General features: G+C 37.2%; 1 long non-coding RNA gene across 5 annotated transcripts in view; it reads right to left on the minus strand.

Moving 5' to 3' along the window:
• The window catches only part of LOC103891686 (uncharacterized), a 252,316-nt gene extending 243,609 nt beyond the window's left edge, over nt 1-8,707 (minus strand). For 4 of the 5 annotated variants that reach the window (XR_010141580.1, XR_010141582.1, XR_010141581.1 and 1 more), the window contains exons 1-2: nt 8,365-8,691; nt 6,057-6,117 (exon numbers count right to left, since the gene is read on the minus strand). This is a non-coding gene — a long non-coding RNA (uncharacterized LOC103891686). Of the gene's footprint in view, nt 1-6,056; nt 6,118-8,364 lie in introns of all 5 variants that reach the window. The other variant, XR_010141583.1, reaches the window with a different exon arrangement.
• Nucleotides 8,708-22,827: the final 14,120 nt, after the last annotated feature.

The raw sequence follows: 22,827 nt of genomic DNA on the forward strand, positions 1-22,827 counted from the left end.
ACTACAAAGGCAAATACTTATTTTTGTGGTGGTGGTTCTTCCAGCGGGCAGAAACAGAAACAGTGGTTAAAATTTAGAATAAGGCTGATTTGGTTAGATATAAAAAAAAATTATAACAAGTATAAATGTTCAGCAATGAATTTTCTTGCTTCAAAAAGTATCATATTACTTACCTGACAATATCTTTCGTAATTCAAATAAGCATGCCTTTTGACACAGAATTTTTACTTCAAGGACTTTATCTTCAAGCTATCACACACATATTTTCAAATACATGTGTACCAACATGTTGGTTGCAGCATTGTTTATAAAAGCCATCTAGAAATCAGCAATCCAGAGAGGACCTACAGACCCTCTGAAGGAAGTGGACTGCTCCTGAAGGACCCAGGAGACCCCCCAAAACTCTAAGTGCCCCAGCTGCGGAAGTGGGAAAGGGAGACCCTCCTCTCCCAAACACACACCCCCACTGGAGACGCTGAAGGTCTGTTTCCAGGAGAAGTTTATGACCTTACCTGGAGCTGAGTCCATTTGGAGAGCCGAGTGAAATACACGGGTAGAGAAAGCAGCAGAAAGGCCCTGGGAGCTCGCGGGGTCCCGTAGCAGGCCATTCCTGCCTGGCAATACAGGGATCCAACGGGAGAGGAGCAGGGGGTAAAACTACACAGGGAGAAGCAAATCTCTAACTGAACTTTGTAACAATTTGAACAGGTGAGAAGCCTTCTGGCCAGCACTCGGCGGAGGATGTAAATCCGGTGTGCAGACTCCTTAGGCAGGGAAAGAACCAAGCCCTTTTCTTTCACAGCTGGGAGGCAGATAGCCTGGGGTAGGTTTTCAAGCCTGTATTGCTCTCCAGCTGGAAATGGTCTGGGGGCTGTTTATGGGGCACATTCGGAGTGAGACCAGCCCTTCAGATTGCATGGGAACTGTGTGAAGCTGTGACTGCCGGCTTTCCTCAACTTTCCTGACAACCTGCATGACTCAGCAGAGGCAGAAATCATCCTCCTAGATACACAACTCCAATGACCTGGGAACCTCACCCCCATCCCTCCCAGCAGCTGCAGCAAGACCTGCCCAAGGAGAGTCTGAACTCAGACACGCCTAGCCCCGCCCTCACCTGATAGTCCTTCCCTACCGACCCTGGTAGCGGAAGACAAAGGGCATATAATCTGGGAGTTCTAGGGCCCTGGCCACTGCCAGTTCCTCCCCATTATATCACAGCTGATACTCTCTGGAAAGTGCCACCTCCTGGCAGGAGGCCAACCAACACAAAAATAGAACATTAAACCACCAAAGCTAAGAACCCTCATGGAGTCCATTGCACACCCCCCGCCATCTACACCAGAACGGGCACCGGTATCCATGGCTGAGAGACCCATAAAGGTTAACATCACAGGACTCTGTGTAGACAACCCCAGTATCACCCCAGAGCCGGGTAGACTCGCTGGGTAGCTAGACCCAGAAGAGAGACAACAATCACTGCAGTTTGGCTCACAGGAAGCCACATCCACAGGAAAAGAGGGAAAGTATTACATCAAGGGAACACCCTGAGGGACAGAAGAATCCGAACAACAGCCTTCAACCCTAGACCTTCCCTCTGACAGAGCCTACCCAAATGAGAAGGAACCAGAAACCAACCCTGGTAATAGAACAAAACAAAGCTCTTCAACAACTCCCACCCCCAAAATCATACTAGTTCACCAGCAAAGGATCCACACTAAGAGGATATCCCTGAGTTATCCAAAGATAAGACAAAGGACAGAATCTTAAGAGCTCTGAGGCAGAAGCACCAGGTAACCTATAAAGGAACACCTATCAGATTAATGGCAGATTGCTCAGCAGAAACCCTACAAACTAGAAGGGATTGGGGCCCTATTTTCAGCCTCCTCAAACAAAACAATTATCAGCCAAGAATTTTGTATGCAGCAAAACTAAGCATCATATATCAAGGAAAGATACAATTGTTTTCAGACAAACAAACGCTGAGAGAATTTGCCATTACCAAGCCACCACTGTAAGTACTGCTAAAAGGAGCTCTAAATCTTGAAACAAATCCTGGAAACATATCAAAACAGAATCTCTTTAAAGCATAAATCACACAGGACCTATAAAACAAAAATACAAGTTAAAAAGCAAAAGCAACAAAAACCCAAAGTACACGGGCAAAAAAGAGCACGATGAATGCAACGGTACCTCACATTTCAATACTAACATTGAATGCAAATGGCCTAAATGCTCTGCTTAAGAGATACAGAACCTCAGAATGGATAAGAACTCACTAGCAAAAGATCCACACCAAGAAGCAGTACTGGAGGTCCTAGCCAGAGCAATCAGACAAGGGAAAGAAATAAAGGGCATCCAAATCAGTAAAGAGGAAGTCAAACTGTCACTGTTTGCTGATGATATAACCGTTTTCCTTGAAAACCCTAAGGACTCTTCCAGGAAGCTCCTAGAGCTGATAGAAGAATTCAGCAAAGTTTTCAGGTACAAGATTAATGTACACGAATCTGTAGCTCTTCTATACACCAACAGTGACCAAGCAGAGAATCAAATCAAGAACTCAACCCCTTTTACAATAGCTGCAAAAAGTAAAATAAAATAAAATAAAATACTTAGAAATATACCTTTGGATGCAGTCCAAAGACCTCTACAAGAAAAACTATGAAACACTGCTAAAAGAAATAATAGACAATGTAAACTAATGGAAACACATCCCATGCTCATGAATGGTTAGAATTAATATTGTGAAAACGACCATACTGCCAAAGGAAATGTACAAATTCCATGCAATCCCCATCAAAATACCACCATCATTCTTCACAGAATTATTTAAAAAATTCTAAAATTCATATAGAACCAATAAAAAGCCTGCATAGCCAAAGCAAGACTAAGCAAAAAGAGCAAATCTGGAGGCATCACACTACCTGATTTCAAACTATGCTATAAGGCCATAGTCACCAAAACAGCATGGTATTGGTACAAAAATAGGCACATAGACCAATGGAACAGAATAGAAAACCCAGAAATACACCCAAGTACTTACAGCCAGCTGATCTTTGACAAGGCAAACAAAAACATAAAGTGGGAAAAGGACACTCTTTTCGACAAATGGTGATGGGATAATTGGCTAGCCACATGTAGGAGAATGAAACTGAATCCTCATTTCTCACCTTATACAAAAATGAACTCAAGGTGGATTAAGGACTTAAACCTAATACCTGAAACTATAAAAATTCTAGAAGATAACATTGGAAAAACCCTTCTAGACATTGGCTTAGGCAAGGATTTCATGACCAAGAACACTTGCAAAAGCAAATGTAGTAAAAACAAAGATAAATATCTGGAACTTGACTAAACTAAAGAGCTTTGGCATGGCAAGGAACAGTCAGCAGAGTATATAGACAATCCACGGAGTGGGAGAAAATCTTCACAATCTATACATCTGACAAAAGACTAATATCCAGAATCTACAATGAACTCAAACAAATTAACAAGAAAAAAACAAATAATCTCATCAAAAAGTGGGCTAAGGACATGAATAGACAATTCTCAGAAAGAAGATATACAAATGACCAACAAACATTTGAAATAATGCTCAGCATCACTAATGATCAGGGAAATGTAAATCAAAACCACAATGCGACACAACCTCACTCCTGCAAGAATGGCCATAATCAAAAAATTGAAAAACAGTAGATTTTGGGATGGATGTGGTGAACAGGGAACACTTCTACACTGCTGGTGGGAATGTAAACTAGTACAGCCACTGAGGAAAATAGTGTGGAGATTCCTTAACGAACTAAAAGTAGAACTACCATTTGATCAAGTAACCCCACTACTGAGTACCTACCCAGAGGAAAAGAAGTGATTATTTGAAAAAGATACCTGCACATACGTGTTTATAGCAGCACAATTCACAATTGCAAAATCATGGAACCAACCCAAATGCTGATCAATCAATGAGTGGATAAAGAAACAGTCACGTGTATATATGTGTGTGTGTGTGTGTGTGTATATATATGTGTGTGTGTGTGTATATATATATATATAATGGAATACTATGCAGCCATAAAAAGGAATGAATTAACAGCATTTGCAGTGACCTGGTTGAGTTGGAGACTATTATTCTAAGTGAAGTAACTCAGGAATGGAAAAGCAAAGATCATATATTCTTACTGATGTGTGAGAGCTAAGCTGTGAGGACACAAAGGCATAAGAATGATACAATGGACTTTGGGGACTTGGGGAGAAGAGTGGGAGTCGGACAAGGGATAAAAGACTGCAAATATGGTGCAGTGTATACCGCTCGGGTGATGGGTGCACCAAAATCTCACAAATCACCACTAAAGAACTTACTAATGTAACCAAATACACCTGTACCTCAATAACTTATGGAAAAAAAGAGCCATCTAAATAAATTATAGAAAACATCCCCAAAAACTTATGGTAGGTAGCAGCTACAAAGAATAAGGAAGATCTATATGACAAGCTATTTATTAAGTGGAAAAGGTTGCAGAACATTATTTCAAGTTGAATCTCATTTGTATAAGATGTAAACGATATATGTGTGTATTATATATAATATACATATAAAAGATATTTGTGTATTATATGTATAATACACACATGTGTATGTACATACGTACATATGTACTTGTAAATGCATAGAAAAATTATCTGTATAAAAATTCCCTGTAGTGATTTCTCCACATGAACTGAGGAATCTAGAGGAATTACTTTATCTTTGTATTGGTATTATTCTCTGTTTTTAAACATGAATTATAGCCTTTTTAATCTATAAACTAATTTAAAAGTTGTTGCATTTGTTATTAGAAGGATTTTCTAATTATCTAATAATTACATGCAATTATATCTATATTATCTATTATACTAAAGCTATATTATCTGTAATTATGATATCTAATCTAATTATTAACTTCTATCAGTGACATAGTATTTCGGAGAATCTGTTTTGCCATCAGAACTAGAATCTTAGTTCTACAGCTTTCTAAATGTGAACTGTTGCTGGAAACTTATCTCTAAGCTATGAATTCCTTATCTGTAATGTGAGGATAAGTTATGAATTAAAATGAGGCTCAAATGAGATACAACTGAGAAGAGATTTCTCTATCATATGTAATTCTTGGAACAAGAAATTGTTAACTATATTAAGCTTAAACAAGATTACTATAACACAGTAGAGGCAAGGAGGAATATATATATATTTTTTTAATTCTCCAAACTTCCCCCTTCAAGGCTTGGAATTTACCTTTATTGTCTTAAAGTCATAATAAATTATTTAAATTTTCTAAATTGAACAAAGACTTTTCTTGTTATCTTTTGTTCAGTTTGACCAAGCAGTTTCAAATTTTAATGTGAATAAAAATTATTTTATACAGTTGACTCTTACACAACATGGGTTTGAACTGAATGGGCAGTTCAAATCCTGGTTATGGAGGATTTTTTTTCAAAAAGTGCAGTCAGGCCTCCACATTGGCAACAAAATGCAGATAGAAAGTGCAATATTCTCGAGATGTGAAACTCACGAATAAGGAAGGGTGACTTTTTGTATCCATGGGCTCTGCAGCACCAACTGCAGCATTTGATTATGATGAGACTTTGGTTATCTGTGAGGGTCCTGGAAACAATCCCTCACAGATATGGAGATATTTTTCAAAGGCAATTTCAACAAGGCATATTTTTATATGCCAGTTTAAAAACTTACTACATGTATCTATAGGCCACGGGTTGAATTATAGCCCCCAAAAGATATGTCTACCTAAAACCTCAGAATGTGACCTAATTTAGAATGAAGGTCTTTATAGATAAGGTAAGTTAAGGTAAGGTGAGGATGGATGTTGAGATAAAATGATGTGGATTAGAAAGATTATCTGTCATTGTCATCCAAGAGCAAGTGTCCTTATGAGAAACAGAAGAGAAAAGGACACAGAGACATGGAGAAGGCCATGTGAAGATGGAGGCAGAGACTGGAGTTATTCTGTCACAAATCAAGAGAGTCAGGCACCAGCAGAAACTGGAAGAAGGATAGAAGGACTTACCCCTACAGCCTTGGGAGGGAGCCCTGCTGACACCTTGATTTCAGACGTGTTGCCTCCAGAACTGTGAAACAATAAATTTTTATTGTTTTAAGCCACCAAGTGTTTTGTAATTTGTTATAACAGCCCTGGGAAACTAATAAAATATATAATGATCATATCAGTTATTGTCCTAACCAGGTCACTTCTGAGAATGAAAGGGAGCACTATGATTAAGTATACTAGTACAATAAAGATAAATAGCATTGTTCTTGACAAACAGAACACATGGTCACTCAATCCATAAAACATAAGACTGCATTGTAATGCATGCAAAATGGTTAGCAGAGTGGCTCTAATAGAATATGCCCTCAATTTAAAAAGTAACTTTTATTATAATTATATATAATTATATTATAAAAGGAACTGGGGCTCTGGAATTGTGGATGATCTGATTAGGGTTACAGGATGGAGGTAGTGCAAAGGAGACGCAAGAAAATGAAGATGAGAGAAAAGAGAAATCACTGGCCAAAGGAAGATCTCTGTCAGACTAGTAGTAGTCAGGCAATTGCTAAGAATTTGCCACAGCTGCTCTTTGCCTAGACTGTCTTAGCCAAAAATCATGAATAAGGTTCAAATTCTATCTCAGTTGAATAACTTGGAAACTGTCCTAATCTACTATTGAGTTGTAAAAGGAATAATCAGAATTTGAAAGAGTAGATGAGAAAATACCCATAAGTGTATTTTAGAGACTAGATTCCTAGAAGAAATTTTTTTTTTCCTTTTTTTCTTTTTTAATGAAGACAGGGTCTTGCTCAGTGTTTTGTCACCCAGCCTGGAGTGCAGTGGCACCTTCATGGCTCACTTCAGCCTTGATTTTTGGGACTCAATCTATCCTCCTACCTCAGCCTCCTGAGTAGCTGGGACTACAGGCATGTGCCACCATGCCTGGCTAATTTTTGTAGTTTTTGTAGATATGGGGTTTCACCATGGTGTCCAGGCTGGCCTGTCTAGATCTCTGGGGCTCAACCAATCTGCCCCCATTGGCCCCTCAAAGTGCTGGGATGACAGGCGTGAGCCACCATGCCTAGCCTAGATTCCTAGGATAACTTCTTCTAATTCAACTGTCCAGCAAGAAAAACTTAGTGTGAGAACTGAAAGAGACATTGGCCTGGCCAGTTGAATTCTCTATTTGAAAATTGGAAGTGGTTGGGCACGGTGGCTCATGCCTGTCATCCCAGCACTTTGGGAGGTGGAGGCAGGCGGATCACGAGGTCAAGAGATCGAAACCATCCTGACTAACATGGTAAAACCCTGTCTCTACTAAAAATACAAAAATTAGCAGACGTGGTGGTGTATGCCTGTAGTCCCAGCTACTCGGGAAACTGAGGGGGGAGAAACACTTGAACCCGGGAGGCGGAGGTTGCAGTGAGCCGAGATCGCGCCACAGCACTCCAGCCTGGCAACAGAGCAAGACACCATCTCAAAACAAACAAACAGACAAAAAAACTGGAAGCCAGCAGCATTCTGGATATCATGTAAAACGATATCATGTAAGAATGATTTCTCCTATTTTACTATACACTTCTGCTTTCAGGAAGAATTACAGTCTTTTTAAAAGATACAAGTAGAGTAAAACTTTTAAAATAGATATTAAAATTTAAAATGTTATTAAATAAACCAGAAACAAATCTAGGATAATATAGGTACTGTAAGCATTACATTTATCTCTGAATAGCTAGTCATCAGGATGAAATAAAAGCATATCTGACACACACAAAAAAAATTACAATTAGTCAAGTGATTGTAAGTAAGCAATTTATCCCAAGATTATTTTTTGACATTTGTACAACATAACGACCACAATGTGTAAAATATCTTTAACAATGAATTTACAGTTAACACATTCTTTATATTAATATTTCTTACCACACAACTGTAATCGTCACATTGTTCTTTGAATGCTTTGTAGAGAAAAAGTATATAGGTTGGGTCCAAATATGTCTCTGCTAACATATGTTTGTAAAGATAAAATTGTATGAACATACTTTGAGAATAATAGCAGTTATTACCATTGGAATATAATTCCCAATTTCCTTCCTTCTAGCAGTTATGTCAAAATACTGTTTGTGGTTTTAGCTCAGGATGGGAGTATATAGTTTTATAAATCTTAATGTCTCTCTGCCTAAGATAAGAGAAGAGAAGCTTTTTTTTTTTCATTCATAAATAGCTATATATCTTTTTTCTTGAATTGTCCAAGAGAAGAAAGGAGTAATTATTTTAGATCAAGAAGCATTAATGAACTCTTTGGGCCAGGCGCAGTGACTCGTACCTGTAATCCCAGCACTTTTGAGGCAAGTAGATTGCTTGAGTCCAGGAGTTTGAGACCAGCCTTCACAACATTGTGAAACCCCATCCATACAAAAAATACAAAAATTAGCCGGGTGTGGCTGCGTGTGTTTGTAGTCCCAACTACTCAGCTACTCTACTTGGGAGGCTGAGGTGGGAGGATCACTTGAGCCCAGGAGGCGGAGGTGGCAGGGAGCTAAAATCGCCCCTCTTCAATCTACCCTAGGCTACAGGGCAAGACCCTGTCTAAAAAAAAAAAAAAGAACTCTGTGGAATGGCAAGTGAATCCTCCAGCTCCTAAACGTGGCAAACTGCTGGGATGATTCATAAAAACTCTCACTAGAAAAAAAAAGAATGATCTCATTCTGGAAACTGGAAGTGATGTTTTATCTTTTTTTTTAAATAAATACTTAATTACTCACATCATAAGGCAGGAATGTTTTAATCAAAGATAATAGAATGCATTAAACAAATGCATTTCCTCTTCAGTTACTGTTTCTTTGGTTATGTTTTTTCTGTGTTTTAGAACATGTGGAGATTATTACAAAATGTACAAACAATTTCACATAAAATTGCTGCCCTTACTCGCTCTGTCCACATTATAAAATTGGAATCTGTAGACATATAATTATATGCATGCTTTGTTTCAATTAGGTAAATATACAAATTTAAAGGTCATATATTTGAAATAGATCTCATAAGGCAAAGAAATGTGAGTATATCAACAACAAATTGCAACTACTGCCATTGATCTTGATAAAAATTTAGATATCCATTAAGAAATTAAATATAAAGTGATTTCCTCAATTCTTAGCCAGTATGGATTACATGTCAACCTTGTGAAGGAGAAAGAGACTAGTGAGATAAGATTATGGTTTCTCATGGCTTACACATCCCTGTTTCATCCAGAATGCTATCAGTCTTACCCTGTCACTATGCTTAAAACCATTTATCAGCAGGTAATTGGAAGCAAGGAGGGAGCAGGAGGAGAGGGAAAACAAAAAGGTGTCAGATACAGATTCCAAAACTGATTTTAGTTTAAGATCCATGTACTGTACCTAAAGACAGGGACAGTAAACTATTGAAAGACTATCTAAAGTTCTAAACTATCTGTCAGAATAAAAGTTATATTGGAATGCAGTTTAAAATTTGGCTTCTTTTTGTTTACACATTCAGATATAACAATATTTTCAGCATGTTTCCTTTTCACTACATTACTAAGCTATGTAACAATTTCAAACAATGTTACTGTCTTGGAAGCTATCACTACTTGGTAAAGAATACAACACAATGCATAGAACAACAATAACAAAGGCAATTATAATAACTAACATTTACTAAAAATGTTCTGTGTGTTAGGTCCTGTTCTAAGCAATTTTATATATAATAACACACTTCATGCTCATAATTACACAAAGAGGTAAGCATAATTAGTATCTCCATTTTATAGATTAAAAAAATTGAAGTACAAAGAATTTAAATGACCAAGATCACATGGCTAATTAGCAGAATAACCAAGGTTTGCACATAGAAATTTACCTTCAGGGCCCATGCTCTTAGGTAATCAATATCTAATACATCTAAGTAAAATATAAAAATTTTAGAAGACTATGTTACTTGTTGTACTCACATTTCAAATATGGGCAACTGCCATAGCTGGAATTTGTAGTAATTAATTTACTGGCTATTTACCATGGGATAGGAATTGGCCTATGTAATTCACATGAGTATTCTCCCCATTTTACACACAGGGAAACTGAGATTCAGAAAGTTTAAATTCTTCAATTAAAGTCATACAGTGGTTAATTGAATATTTAAGCATTCAAAGATAGCCATTTCTGCCTTTCTGATATTGTCTCCCCTCTCATATTACAGTTTAAGCAATAAACTGTATAAAGGAATCAGTACGGTTTACGTTGGTTACTGGTAATGGGTAACTGATAATTGGAGACTGGTAATTTTGAAATTAACCACAGGTACTGCATGTTTTATAATATGGTTATTGTTCTTACTTTTTAGTAACTGAAAAGGATATCCTTTTTTTTTTTTTTTTTTTTTTTTGGAGACGGAATTTTGCTATTATTGCCCAGGCCAGAGTGCAGTGGCATGATCTTGGTTCACTGCAACCCCTGCCTCCCGGATTCAAGTGATTCTCCTGCCTCAGCTTCTTGAGTAGCTGGGATTACAGGTGCCTGCCACCATGCCCAGCTAATTTTTGTACTTTTAATAGAGACGGAGTTTCACCATGTTGGCCAGGCTGGTCTTGAACTCCTGACCTCAGGTGATCCTCCCACCTTGGCCTCCCAAAGTGCTGGGATTACAGGAGTGAGCCACTTCTGCCAGACAGTTATTCTTAACCATTCTGTATCCCTCTTCGCCGCAGATCACTGCCATCTGACATTAGCCAAATCAGCAGTCCTTCATGCAGAAAGGAAAGTACTGTGGGGAAGAAAACAGCATTTCTTGTTGTACTCCGTTGATAGCTTTAAATTCAAAAGTAACATAAAACTTAGGGTCTTGGAACAAGATCAGAAATTGATGGATCAATACTCTGGCTGACTTGTAGAAATTTGTTAACCTCCGCCAGAGAAGGCACCTGAAATCAGTAGTCAGTCCTGTGACCAACGCTGCTACTTTGTTGGGTTTTTGAGATTTAAAATAATTTCTCCCTATTATTCTATTTTCTGTAGATTATAACACTATCTGCCACCAGGTGGAGAAAGAGAGTCACAATTTCTTGTCTGTTTTCAGGGCCCTAGGGTTAGAATTTTAAAAACTGAGAAAAAAAAATTGTTCATAAAACTATTGAGTTTCTTTATCATGAAAAATAAGCATTAATCAAGCCATCTGTTTTAGAAAGAAAAAAGCAAATATAAAGTTGCTTATATCTTCTCTCTTCAAAAATTTGACCAGCCCCAACACTAAGCATAACTACCATTTTCAGACAAAGCAAAAATGATCTCAATCCTAGTTGCACATTACAATTGCCTGGGGAGCTTTATCAATGTCCGGGCCCCATTCCAGTCAAACAGAGCGAGAATTTCTTGGAAGCAGGCCCAGGCATCCATATTTTTAAAAAACTTCTCATGAAATTCTCATGTATAACCAGAGTTGAGGCTCACTACTCTATAGAGTTAGACGTTTTTTTAATGGAGCTGTAGATTGTTGAAAGGGGTTATTACCAGCAACAGAGTCTGAATCTTGACACAACAGATATATGATAACTTAAATCAGGCTCCAGAAAACTGATTTATGCCAACAAAATTCATAAAATTATAATTTATAAATTAGGGTGTCAATGTATTAATTTACTCTGAAGAAATGACTAACTAGGCCACATTCATTATGTTGGGGAAGTAAATCTTCCCCAAAGTAGACAGTCATTCATTTATTCACAATTTAGGAGTAACAAATATGCTGGAAGCTGGGCAAAAGAATTTAAGGTCTAAATTCAGATCATTTGATGTAGCTACAAACCTAACAGTGGTTAGTAAATAATCTTCAGTGACAATGGTATCAACCTAGGCATGATAATCTGTTGGGTTATTGTGTGGTAGTAAGATTTTATGGACAGAAATAGTGCCATCAGTCAGCCAAGCCCCCCTCCCCTCTGGGTAAAGCTAAAGAAACACTCATAGTTTTAAAACTCACTCTTTCTTTTTCCCTGCTTCCTGAGCATCAGATGCACCTATGATGGGTTAAAGGGTATAAAGGAGTTTATGTCATTTTTCAAGGAAAAAACACAGAAGGTGACACAGATCATTATGCCATGCATGACTTTGACTCAGGATAGCTTGAGGTCTCAACAAATAACCAGCGAATAGGAAAAATTTTAGGGCCAGAAAACAACAACAACAACAACAACAACAACAACAAAACCATGGGTGACAAACGAAAGTAACCAGGCTACTTAGCAGCTTTGGTGATGGTAGCAAAGAAGTCCTAAGCAAGTGTTCCAACACGACAGCAGAATCAAATATGGCTCAGGTACCGGAATTTTAAAATGAGGCTTTATGATACAAGTTGAAAAGACAGGTTAACAAGAGGAAAGCAAGATCCAAGGGTGTTGGCTGCCAGTTGTTTCCAGACACTGCCTCATTCTAGAGGGGTAGCTAGAACACAAGCAAAGCTACCAGGTAAGCTGGATGCTCTGTTAGGACCATTGGCTCTGGAGTCTGATTACCTGTGGTTCTGGAGTCTGATTACCTTCTGCTCTACTCCCTCTAACCTATGTATTTTGGAATAAATTTTCTTTAACATCTATTTTCTCATCTGTGAAATGGGGAGATAATTATTCCTATTTCACAGGGGTCCTCTGAGAATTAACAAAGACAGTCTAGGCAAATCACAGTGGTTCTTCTAAAAGTGTGATTCCCTAGACCAGCAGCATCAGCTTCAACTGGGAACTGCAAATTTCCCAACCTTACTCCAGACCTATTGAATCAGCAGCTCTGAAGGTAGGGCCCAGTAACCAGCCCTCCAGATTTAACAGACCCTCCAGCTTTTACTGATGTACACTAAAGTTTAAAGACAACTAATTGAAAAGGCAGTAAAGCCTGAATAAATGGAAGCAAGCAGAATCCCTGTCCCATATACTGGACTAATAACAGGAAGAAAGTAGGGAATACTAAAGCTAAAGTGCTATACAGGAACATAGGGTTCATCTGAGGCATACCAGCTCCTAGCTCTGCTTATCAGCGAAGCCAGCCCAAGACATATGAAACAGCAAACTTGACCAGAGCAATTGGAAATGAGTTAGTAGCACTTAAATCTGGGGAGCATATTTTATTTCTAACCTGATGAGATTTCAGCTGCTGATTGATTACTCAATCAGCTGTGGTGTGGAGTGAAAGGCACATGATAGAAACATACCCATGTAACTCTATCATTCTAAAAATATTCAGCATAATAATTTCCCAGATAGTGCTGCCTGGTGAGACAGCATCTTACATATCTTCAGTCTTTCTAAGTCCTCATTTTTCTCTGGGTTAAACAGAGTTGGTTTCTTCTCACACAGTTCACTATCTGGTTAGAATGCCCCAAATAACACATACTTTTCTCCTGGTCAATGTCTGTCTTAAAATATGATATGATTCCCCCAAAACACTTAGTTCTTAGCTCACATCAATCATATCTCCATTCTTGATTAGATTACAAGCCACCTGAAGTCCCAGGACCTGAGTCAATTCTTTATCCCTCATATCTATCATAAAACCCTAACCAGGAGTCACAGTTTGGAAAATGTTGTTCAAGAAAGCTATATACATGATGATCCACATACATTTTAACTTTGTACGAACAAGAATATACATTTTCCAACCATTAAATCTCCATAATTACCCACTGTTTTAGCTGGACCACCTACCATTTTGTATTTATCTTTCTGCTTGTTGGCTTTAAAATAATCTCCAAACAAAGTAACCAGCATATTTTACCATATATCTATACAGTATCTAGACACATCTCAGGTTTAGCTTTTATGTATAAATCTATACCACTCCCTTATTTTAAACAAGTGCTATAGCTGATAAAGAGGTTTAAAATTGCTATGTGTGGCCAGGCATGGTGGCTCACGCCTGTAATCCCAGCACTTTGGGAGGCCAAGGTGGGTGGCTCACCTGAGGTCGGGGGTTTGAGACCAGCCTGGCCAAAATGGCAAAACTCAGTCTCTACTAAAAAAATACAAAATTTAGCTGGGTGTGGTAGCAGGCGCCTTTAATCCCAGCTACTCGGGAGGCTGAGGCAGGAGATTCGCTTGAACCTGGGAGGCAGAGGTTGCAGTGAGCCAAAATCATGCCACTGCACTCCAGCCTGGGCAACAGAGCCAGACTCCATTTCAAAAAAAAAAAAAAATGCTGTATGTTCTGTCATCATAGGTTATGTGGACAACGCACGAAATTCATCTTGCAGGACAATGGATTAAGCGTTTTAAGGGTTACATATCCCCTCCTTTGAGCTTAGGTATAAAGTGTAACATTTGAAAGAGAATGTTTTCATTAAAGGACTCTAGAAAATATATGTATTTTCTAGTCTAATTATTAACACATTCCATTTCTGCCCTCTTTACATTGCATCAGACAGATCTGCTGAGGGCTAAAATACTGTGTTATATTTAATAGTCATGTGTTAAAGTGAAAACAGTTGGAGAGGATTCAGAGGAAAAACTTCTGTAAATTCCCTTGAAACTTTACTAGAAGCTCTAAGCCAAGGAACTTTTGGATCACACCTCGAAAAAGGAATTGTAAGCTTATCAACCTTCCAAATTGGATTGAAATAGCAAGATTTGGTGATAGGAATCCAAGCTAACTCAGGTATATGGTCTTTCTATAGATACAAAAAGACAGATGTAGGTAATCAAAATAGGACCAAATTGCCAGTAGTGGGGATTCCAAAATGTACACTTAAAACAAATGTTCAGATCTTTCTGTATTGTTTAGGCTAGTAAAACTCATTTTAACGATCTTTTTAATATTTAGTCCTCAGTGTCAAAAAACAACAGCAAACAAAGAACGTTTATTGTAAGATTTTTTTCTAAGTAATCTGTATGACCCATCTGAATAATCAATTATTGTTCTCTTGTTATTTCACATTATACATGTACATGGGATTGTTGTTTAAAAACTTTTTTTCACTTACATGGCTCATGAATGGATATATTATTTTACATTTATACTTTTTGAGATCTTGAAAATTTTCTACAATCATCAATATGAATATGGAGAATATTTTTAAATATTCAAAATTGGTCTTTCCCAATTCTTACCATTGGTCTTATTTTCCAACCTTACTCATCTTGACTACTCTTCTCTGAACTCTCTCCAAATTTAAAACACACCTGTCTAAACCAGCTGAATATGATTTTCAAATATAATCCAGTATCAGCTGGCATCTCTGTAATGATTTGACTGTTTTAAATCAAAGAAATCCAATAGCCAACATTGCTGTCAATTGTAATCCAGTCATCAAGAGAAGAATTGCACCAGATTTACCAACATGTTGCTTCTCTGTAGAAACAAGAGTTTGAGGAAGCTACACAGTTTGTTTTTTTTACATTTTATTACTTTCTTCTAATAAAAAAGCTCAGTGATTTTAATTTAAACAATTAAATTGCTTTAGAAGAAATTTAGGAGGCTAAGGCTAGGGTCAAGAGGTTGAGACTCCACCCTGGACAGACCAGACTGCTGAATTCAATCTCAATGACGCATTGGAGATCTGTGAAACCCCTAACATAATGAGTTACTCAGCCATTCTTTTAAGGTTAATACACATTTTTCTGAAAGCCTGTATTAAAATTTAAAATTGGAATAATGCAGAAGAGCCCATGCGTGCACTCAAGCATCCCCAATTTGGATAAGAGTTGAGACCTGGAAAGAGCATTAGTGTTTGGAAAGAATCTGTTAGGTTATTAACACATCTAAATGGTAAAATTGGACTTTTGGCAGACTTGAAAATTGAGAGCTGTAGGAAGACTCTTCATCTAATCAAAGACATGTGTGTTCTGCAGTCTTTTCAATTCTATAACATTGCTACAAGGGAAAAGAAGAGATTTCCTTTCAAGAGGAAAATCATAGTTTGAAAGAGTTGCTTTTGGTCACAGGGTAAATAGTTTCCAGGTAGCGTCTTAGCTACCTGCTCCTCTAAGACCATTGGTGAATGCTAACAAGTAGCCAGTGATGATGAAAGTATTTGTTACCAGAATCTTTTTAGCCTCATCCTGGGATTTTTCAGAACTTCACACTATTCCCATTCTATCTCCAGAAAGTGGTCTGAAAAAACTTGCTCTTGAACATTTCTCCCTTATTTTAGCACCTGCTTGCTTGTCTGAACACCATCTTATTTGCCTTCATGGTAAATTAGTGGGTGCATGGACTTTTTGAAGCTCCTTTTTAAATTTTATTTTATTTTATTTTTTTAGAGACTGAGTCTTATTATGTTGCCCAGACTAGTCTCAAACTCCTGGGCTCAAGCAATCCTGTGGAACTGTAGGTGCACCCCCCGACAACAGCTTAGTCACACAAGTACGACTCTAAGCACTCTCAGTTTCTCTTGCTCTCACCAAATAATTTCCCTCTTTCAGATGGTTTCCACCTTGCTTTAGACCTCTTTTGATCCTAATGGTGTATTTCTTTTGGCTGTTTCCCAGTAATCATCTAAAACCCTTCATTGCAATAGTAAGATGATTTTTATATTTTTCTTCATTTTCTTTTTATTTCCCTCCTATTCTTATCAGATCAAGTTCATGTTATAATTCTACAATAGAATAAATCATTCACTCATTTAATTTCCCCCATGATCTTGCTGTTCAGAGAGAGGTCTGTGGTTTGAGAGTATATGCATCACCTGGCAGAATCTAGATCCCACCCAAACCTACAGAGCCAGAATCTGCATTTTAACAAAACCCCAGGTGATACATATTCCCATTAAATTTTGAGAAATGGTGATCTATGATGTCACTGATATGTGATAATATCTTTTTGAACCTATTTCATGATGCAGATTGTCTACCTTACGAGACAGATTAATTCATCTTTAGGCAGCTTTCACCATAAGAAAGACCTTCCTTACATTGAAATGTTATTTTTTAACATCTCCATGAATTTCATCCATGTTCTATGGATCTATGTTCTAATCCATAGGTCTATGTTCTAATGTTTGGGCCACCCCCAAACTTAATCTTTTTCTTATATGACATTCTTTCAAACATGTTAAAATAAATATCATGTTTCTCTTTTTTTTTCTGTTTTAGAGTAGAAACATTCATTTCGTTGCTTCAAAACTTCATATCATATGATTTCAAAATTTTTCCACCCTAAAGACATTTCAGTTAGATTCTATCCCCAATAGAAAACGTTCCTAAAGTTTAAGAATCTGATGATCTAGCATTTAGGGACAAGATGATTGGTGACATGGAAAATTAGTAAAACTCAGGGATGGAACCCAGTTTCTGGTATTATTGCTGCCACATCATTTTCATCAAAATCCTAACCACTACTACAAATAATTGGCATACCATCAGTTGGAAACATTGTATCTGTTTGATATACACCTATGTGTTTACTTTCTTTAAGGGCTTTTTAAATACATGGAAGACCTGGAAATATCCAAATATATTTACCTATCATTTTTCAAACTTTAAAAAATGTTTTTTAGGCTATTACCTTGTATGAAAGTGATGGGATTTTTTTCCCTTTGTTCTCAATAAATACAGCACTACTAATGAGAGTATGATTTGAATTCTCTGAAGTTACACCAAATAAAATAAAATCTGTATGTACACTCAAGGAGAAATATCAGCATTGAATTGTACGGGACAAATCTTAAAAATAGAAGGCTATGTTCTCACAGGGGAAAGTGCAATCACAAACTCTATGATGACATTTAGCCCTGTGGAAATTTGAATGTTCTTTAGCATTCCAGCACTTAGACATCAATTCATGGTGGTCTCAAGCTATGTTTTTGTTCTGGCACATTAAACAGAATGAAGACATATGTCTAAATTTAAGACATCCTTTTAGTGCTCTGTGCACGAGAGCCAGCTGAGAAATTTGAACTATTTCAAAGCACTAGAAAAGGAATTGTAGACACATCCTTTGTTTGGGCATATATTTTTAATTATCCTGCCTTTTAATATTCTTCTCCATTTGAGGATAATCAGACAAAATGGATCCTGCTGGGCATTGTCATGCTTAATAAAAGTAAGACTGAACATCTGCAAATATGGCGACAGTGTGGCGCATACGATGCGCCAGTGACTGAGCTGCATTCTGATGTAATTATAACACCACATGGAGCTGTAATAATGTGACTCCCTGTTTACATTAGTTCTAGCACTTGGAGTAAACTCTCCTTGAGTTAGGTGCTAACCAATTTCAACCAGGGTAGGCATATAAACTAATGAAGGATTGTATTAAATACAGAGTGTAGATAATGCTGAGAATAGGCAGATAAAAGGCTGTAGACTATCATTTTGAATCTGCAGCCAGGGGTCAATTCTCTGGGTTTAATCCCATCGATTGCTATCTGTGTGACCTTGAGTGAGTCCTCAAATTCAGTGAAATGGAGATAATCACTGTGCATTTCTCATAAGACTATAGTAAGGCTTTAATGTAATAATATACATAAAGGTTTTCTCTACCTCCTCTTCCACTGCTTTTTTTTCTCTTTACTTTTTAAAATAAGTATCTATTGCCATCTTTTTCTTTCCTTCATCAAAAAGCTACTAGAAAAGACCAAGTGAAATAAGTGGCCCAGGGTTGTCAGACTTCACTGATGGTTGGGGCTAGTGTACAAAGGGTGTGGCAACTAGTTGGTGTCAGGAAATTGGCTACATTTCGGGGTTTGAGATGAGAGCCGGCTTCCTCAGTGTCAGAGAATGGAAGGGGAAGCTAGAATGAACTCTGTGGTGTTGAATTGGAATTAAAGGTATCAGCAGAAACTCAGCATTTTGTAGGTAGGATACAGAGATAAATATAGATACAAATGTATGTATGCATGTGTACATATATACACAAGTACATATGTTTCCAAGCTCTGTGTCCTGAAAGAGCCTGAGAGCAGTGATAACACAATAGCAATGAACACCGTTAGTGTCCAGATCTTGGTTTCCAAACACCAGTAAACACTCAGTTTCTAAACACCACTTACTAAAAGGAATCCAAGCTTTTTAGAGAAATGGCTAATTTTAGGGATAGGTTGGGAAAACAACAGGAAGATCCTGGAAATTTTTGTTACACCATAAAGTAAGGAAATAAAGAATGGTGGGAACTTGTCTAAAGAATAGGGAAGCTAGCTTGAAAGAGCTCCAATTAGTCAAATCTGCAATAATTTTTGAGCATCTAAATATATCGTGAGAGTAGCAGATTATAACACATTGAAAAAACAGGAACCCATGAATCCGCACGGATGTTCATAGATAAATAAATGAGAAAGCTCTTTCTTATCATAGAAAGCCAACTCATAATAATTATAAAAGAAATGATGGTAGTGAAGAATCACCTTTTGGTAACCATTAGAATAAGTATTCAGAAAAGAAACACCAATGATGCTAATGGATGAACATAGAATGAAAAACAGTATTTCACGTGATCTGTAAGTGTCCTCCCTCAAAACATGCATTGATTACAGTGGAGAAACCTGGCAGACACTGTCTTAATCAAGGGATTACAGTTAACACCACCAGTAATATCGTGTGCCACTCAAAAGGATCCAGTGAAAACATCTCAGCACTTCAGTCTAATCATGAAGAAACATTACACAAACCTAATTTGAAGGATGTTGTACTCAACAACTGGCTTGTAATCTTCAAGAACAACAAGGTCATGAAAAATAAGGGGAGCGTGAGGAACTGTTCCACGTTGAAAAAGACTAGAGAGACAACACAACTGGGTACAATGCACAATTCCTGGATTAAATTTTTTGCTAGGATATTACTGGGACAATTGGTAAAACTGGAATAAGGTCTCTGAGTGAATAGCATGTGAGAATTTTTTGTACTCTTCCTGCAATTTTTCTGTAAGGTTGAAACTAATGCAAAATAAAGTATTTAATTTAAAACATGTAAGAAAATCAAACTATGTCAAGTGCCTTGTAGTAAGGATCTATTAAAATTTTAGTTATTATTGTTTTAATGGCTACATCATGAAAAAAAATTTAAGTTATAGGTGTTTGCATCTTTATTCATGGTAGCTAAAATATTCCCCAAATGATAGCAATCCTAAAATTTTAAGCCTGTAATTTTTTTTTTTTTTTTGCCATTAACATTTGTCAATGCCATTCAGATTTCTAAGCTGTGGTCCCAGAGCTAAAGAATCTTGAGCATTTAGTTAAGCAGATATTCAAAAATTCTCCCAGATAACCAGATTTCTGTATATAAAAACTAAAAGTAAAGAGGAAAAAAAAAAAATTAGCATAAATTTAAAGGATCATACTGGTTTCCCCTGATGAAAAGTAGCCTCAAAACGGTCAAGTCACATTTCCTATATTTCCTTTCTGGAACAAATGACTAATTTTTGCTTATTGACTTGGAGACTTTCACCTGTAAGTCCCAACATTTTCCCTCCTTTGTTGTAACACAACTGGGGGTTGCAGGCACCAGGCACTATCTCTGTCCAGCAAAGGGAGGTGTTTCCTTATATAAAGGTCTTTAAATAGGAAGAAAAACTTATCCAAAAGGTAGAAGGGGATTTCCCTCAGGTCCCACTGGCTAGAATTAGGTCATATAACTGTTTTAAACCAATCACAAGTAAAGGGATTGAGACCATAATTGAATTAAATGTATACTTACCTTTCTGGGGACTAGAAAGTAGAATTTGTTGCCTTCCCTGGGTACACTGTAAATAACAAAACATAGGATTTGTTCTAGAAAGAAAGAGTAGCGGGTGGAAAAAATGATTATTACATAAGCAACTCAGAGTGTCTGACGCACTACAGATAGAGATAAATCTCTATTTTTTAAATATAATTTGCCCATTCATAAATCCCTAACTTTATTTTTAAAAAGTATTTCTATGAATTTCTGACTTTCTAATACATAAATGTCATCAATTCGAAAAAAGCACATTTTTGACATTTTAACAACTCTGAAATTGAGTCCACCTTAAATGTGTTATGTAATTGTTTTATTGGCAACTATCTTCTTTCTTTATAGAAAAGAGTAAACTACAAAATAATAGTGCACCTTGTGTTTTACTTTTATGAAGCATTACATTGAATAATATGTAGTAAACAAATAATAGTTACTATGGCCACTATTATGTTTGCAAACATGATGTCATTTAATCATTGTAACAGCCTCATGAGGTAAGCACAGTAATTGTTCCTTTTTTTTTTTTCACACAGAGTCCTGCTCTGTGGCCCAGGCTGGACTGTAGTGTTGTAATCTTGGCTCACTGCAACCTTCACCTCCTGGATTCAAGTGATTCTTCTGCCTCAGCCTCCCAAGTAACTGGAACTACAGGTGTGTGCCACCACACCTGGAGAATTTTTGCATTTTTTAGTAGAGACAGGGTTTTGCCATGTTGGCCATGGTGGTCTTCAACTCCTGGCCTCCCTGCCTTGGCCACCCAAAGTGCTGGGATTACAGGTGTGAGCCACCGAGCCTGGCCTATTTTTTCTATTTTAAAAATGAAAAAACTGAAGCTTATCAAGGCTAATTTTCCAGATTCCACAGTAACTAAGGATAGAATTAAGACTGGAGCCCGGAATTTATCTGATACTAAAGTTCGTCCTCTTACCATGCCCATCCCTGGCTGTCAATAAATATGTGCATTCATCTATCTCTTCAATATAATTGCAATGTGCCTATTGGATGCCAAATACTGTATGAGGCATTGAATATAAAGTGTTGAATAATGAAGACAGGGGATTAAAGTTGAACAAGGAAAACAAATAATAATAATAATAAATATATCGTTACAATTATAATAAGTAATTGAGACTGTGGGAGATTGTTCAAAATGTTTGATACTCTTCATTTGGGGAGGATTTTACTGCCCAGTCCCATTAATGAAAGGCTTTGTCATGTGACTTTTTTTGCCAAATATAGGAGCAAGCAGCACAAATTATTTCCCAGATTTTTAAGCACCAACATTTGGTATGTCTCTGCCTTCTGCCACGATAACAGCAATGTTCCAGATAGAAGCTGCTCTGCCAGCCTAGGTCCCTACATGGAAAAAACACAGGAGGGCAGTTGCAGCCACTCTGCAGTGTACCAGTAGCAGGAGTATGAAATATACTTTTGAAGTTGCTAGCCAGTGAGATTTTTGAGGTCATTAGCTAGCACATCATATCCTAGACTACTGATGAGTCCAGTAACTTCACTGGCAGCTGAAAAAAATAAAGGTATAATAGTGTGAAAAGCCAATAATATAGCACCTAAAAGCATGGACTCTGCACCCAAATTACATAGATTCAAATTCTATCTTCCATTTACTTAAAAACTTTCCTTAGAAAACTTAATTAACATTTCTGCCTCAGTTTCCTATAGGATAATATAACTTTTCTCCTCCTATCCTTATCATAAGGATTAAACACTTTAATATTTATATAGTGTAACTATCACCGTATGTCATTCTACATCCTAAAAAAAATTGCTAGCAGTGGGATTTATGGACCTTGTGGTAGTTTATTTTTAATTTTTTTGTGGAACCTCCATACCGTTTCATCACGGCTGTACTAATCTACAACCCCACCAACAATGTGCAAGGATTCCCCTTTCTCCCCATTCTCACCAATACTTGCTATCCTTCATGTTTTTGAAAATAACATCCTAACAGGTGTGAGGCTGTATCTCATTGTGGTTTTAATTTGCATTTCTCTAATGATTAATTATAGTGAGCACCTTTTTATATATCTGTTGTCTATTTCGATGTCGTCTTTTGAGAAATATCCATTCAGGTCCTTTGCCCATTTTTAAATCAGGTTAATTGTTTTCTTCCAATTGAGCTGT

Source organism: Pongo abelii, chromosome 8 (genome assembly GCF_028885655.2).
Source record: "Pongo abelii isolate AG06213 chromosome 8, NHGRI_mPonAbe1-v2.0_pri, whole genome shotgun sequence".
NCBI lineage: Eukaryota > Metazoa > Chordata > Mammalia > Primates > Hominidae > Pongo > Pongo abelii.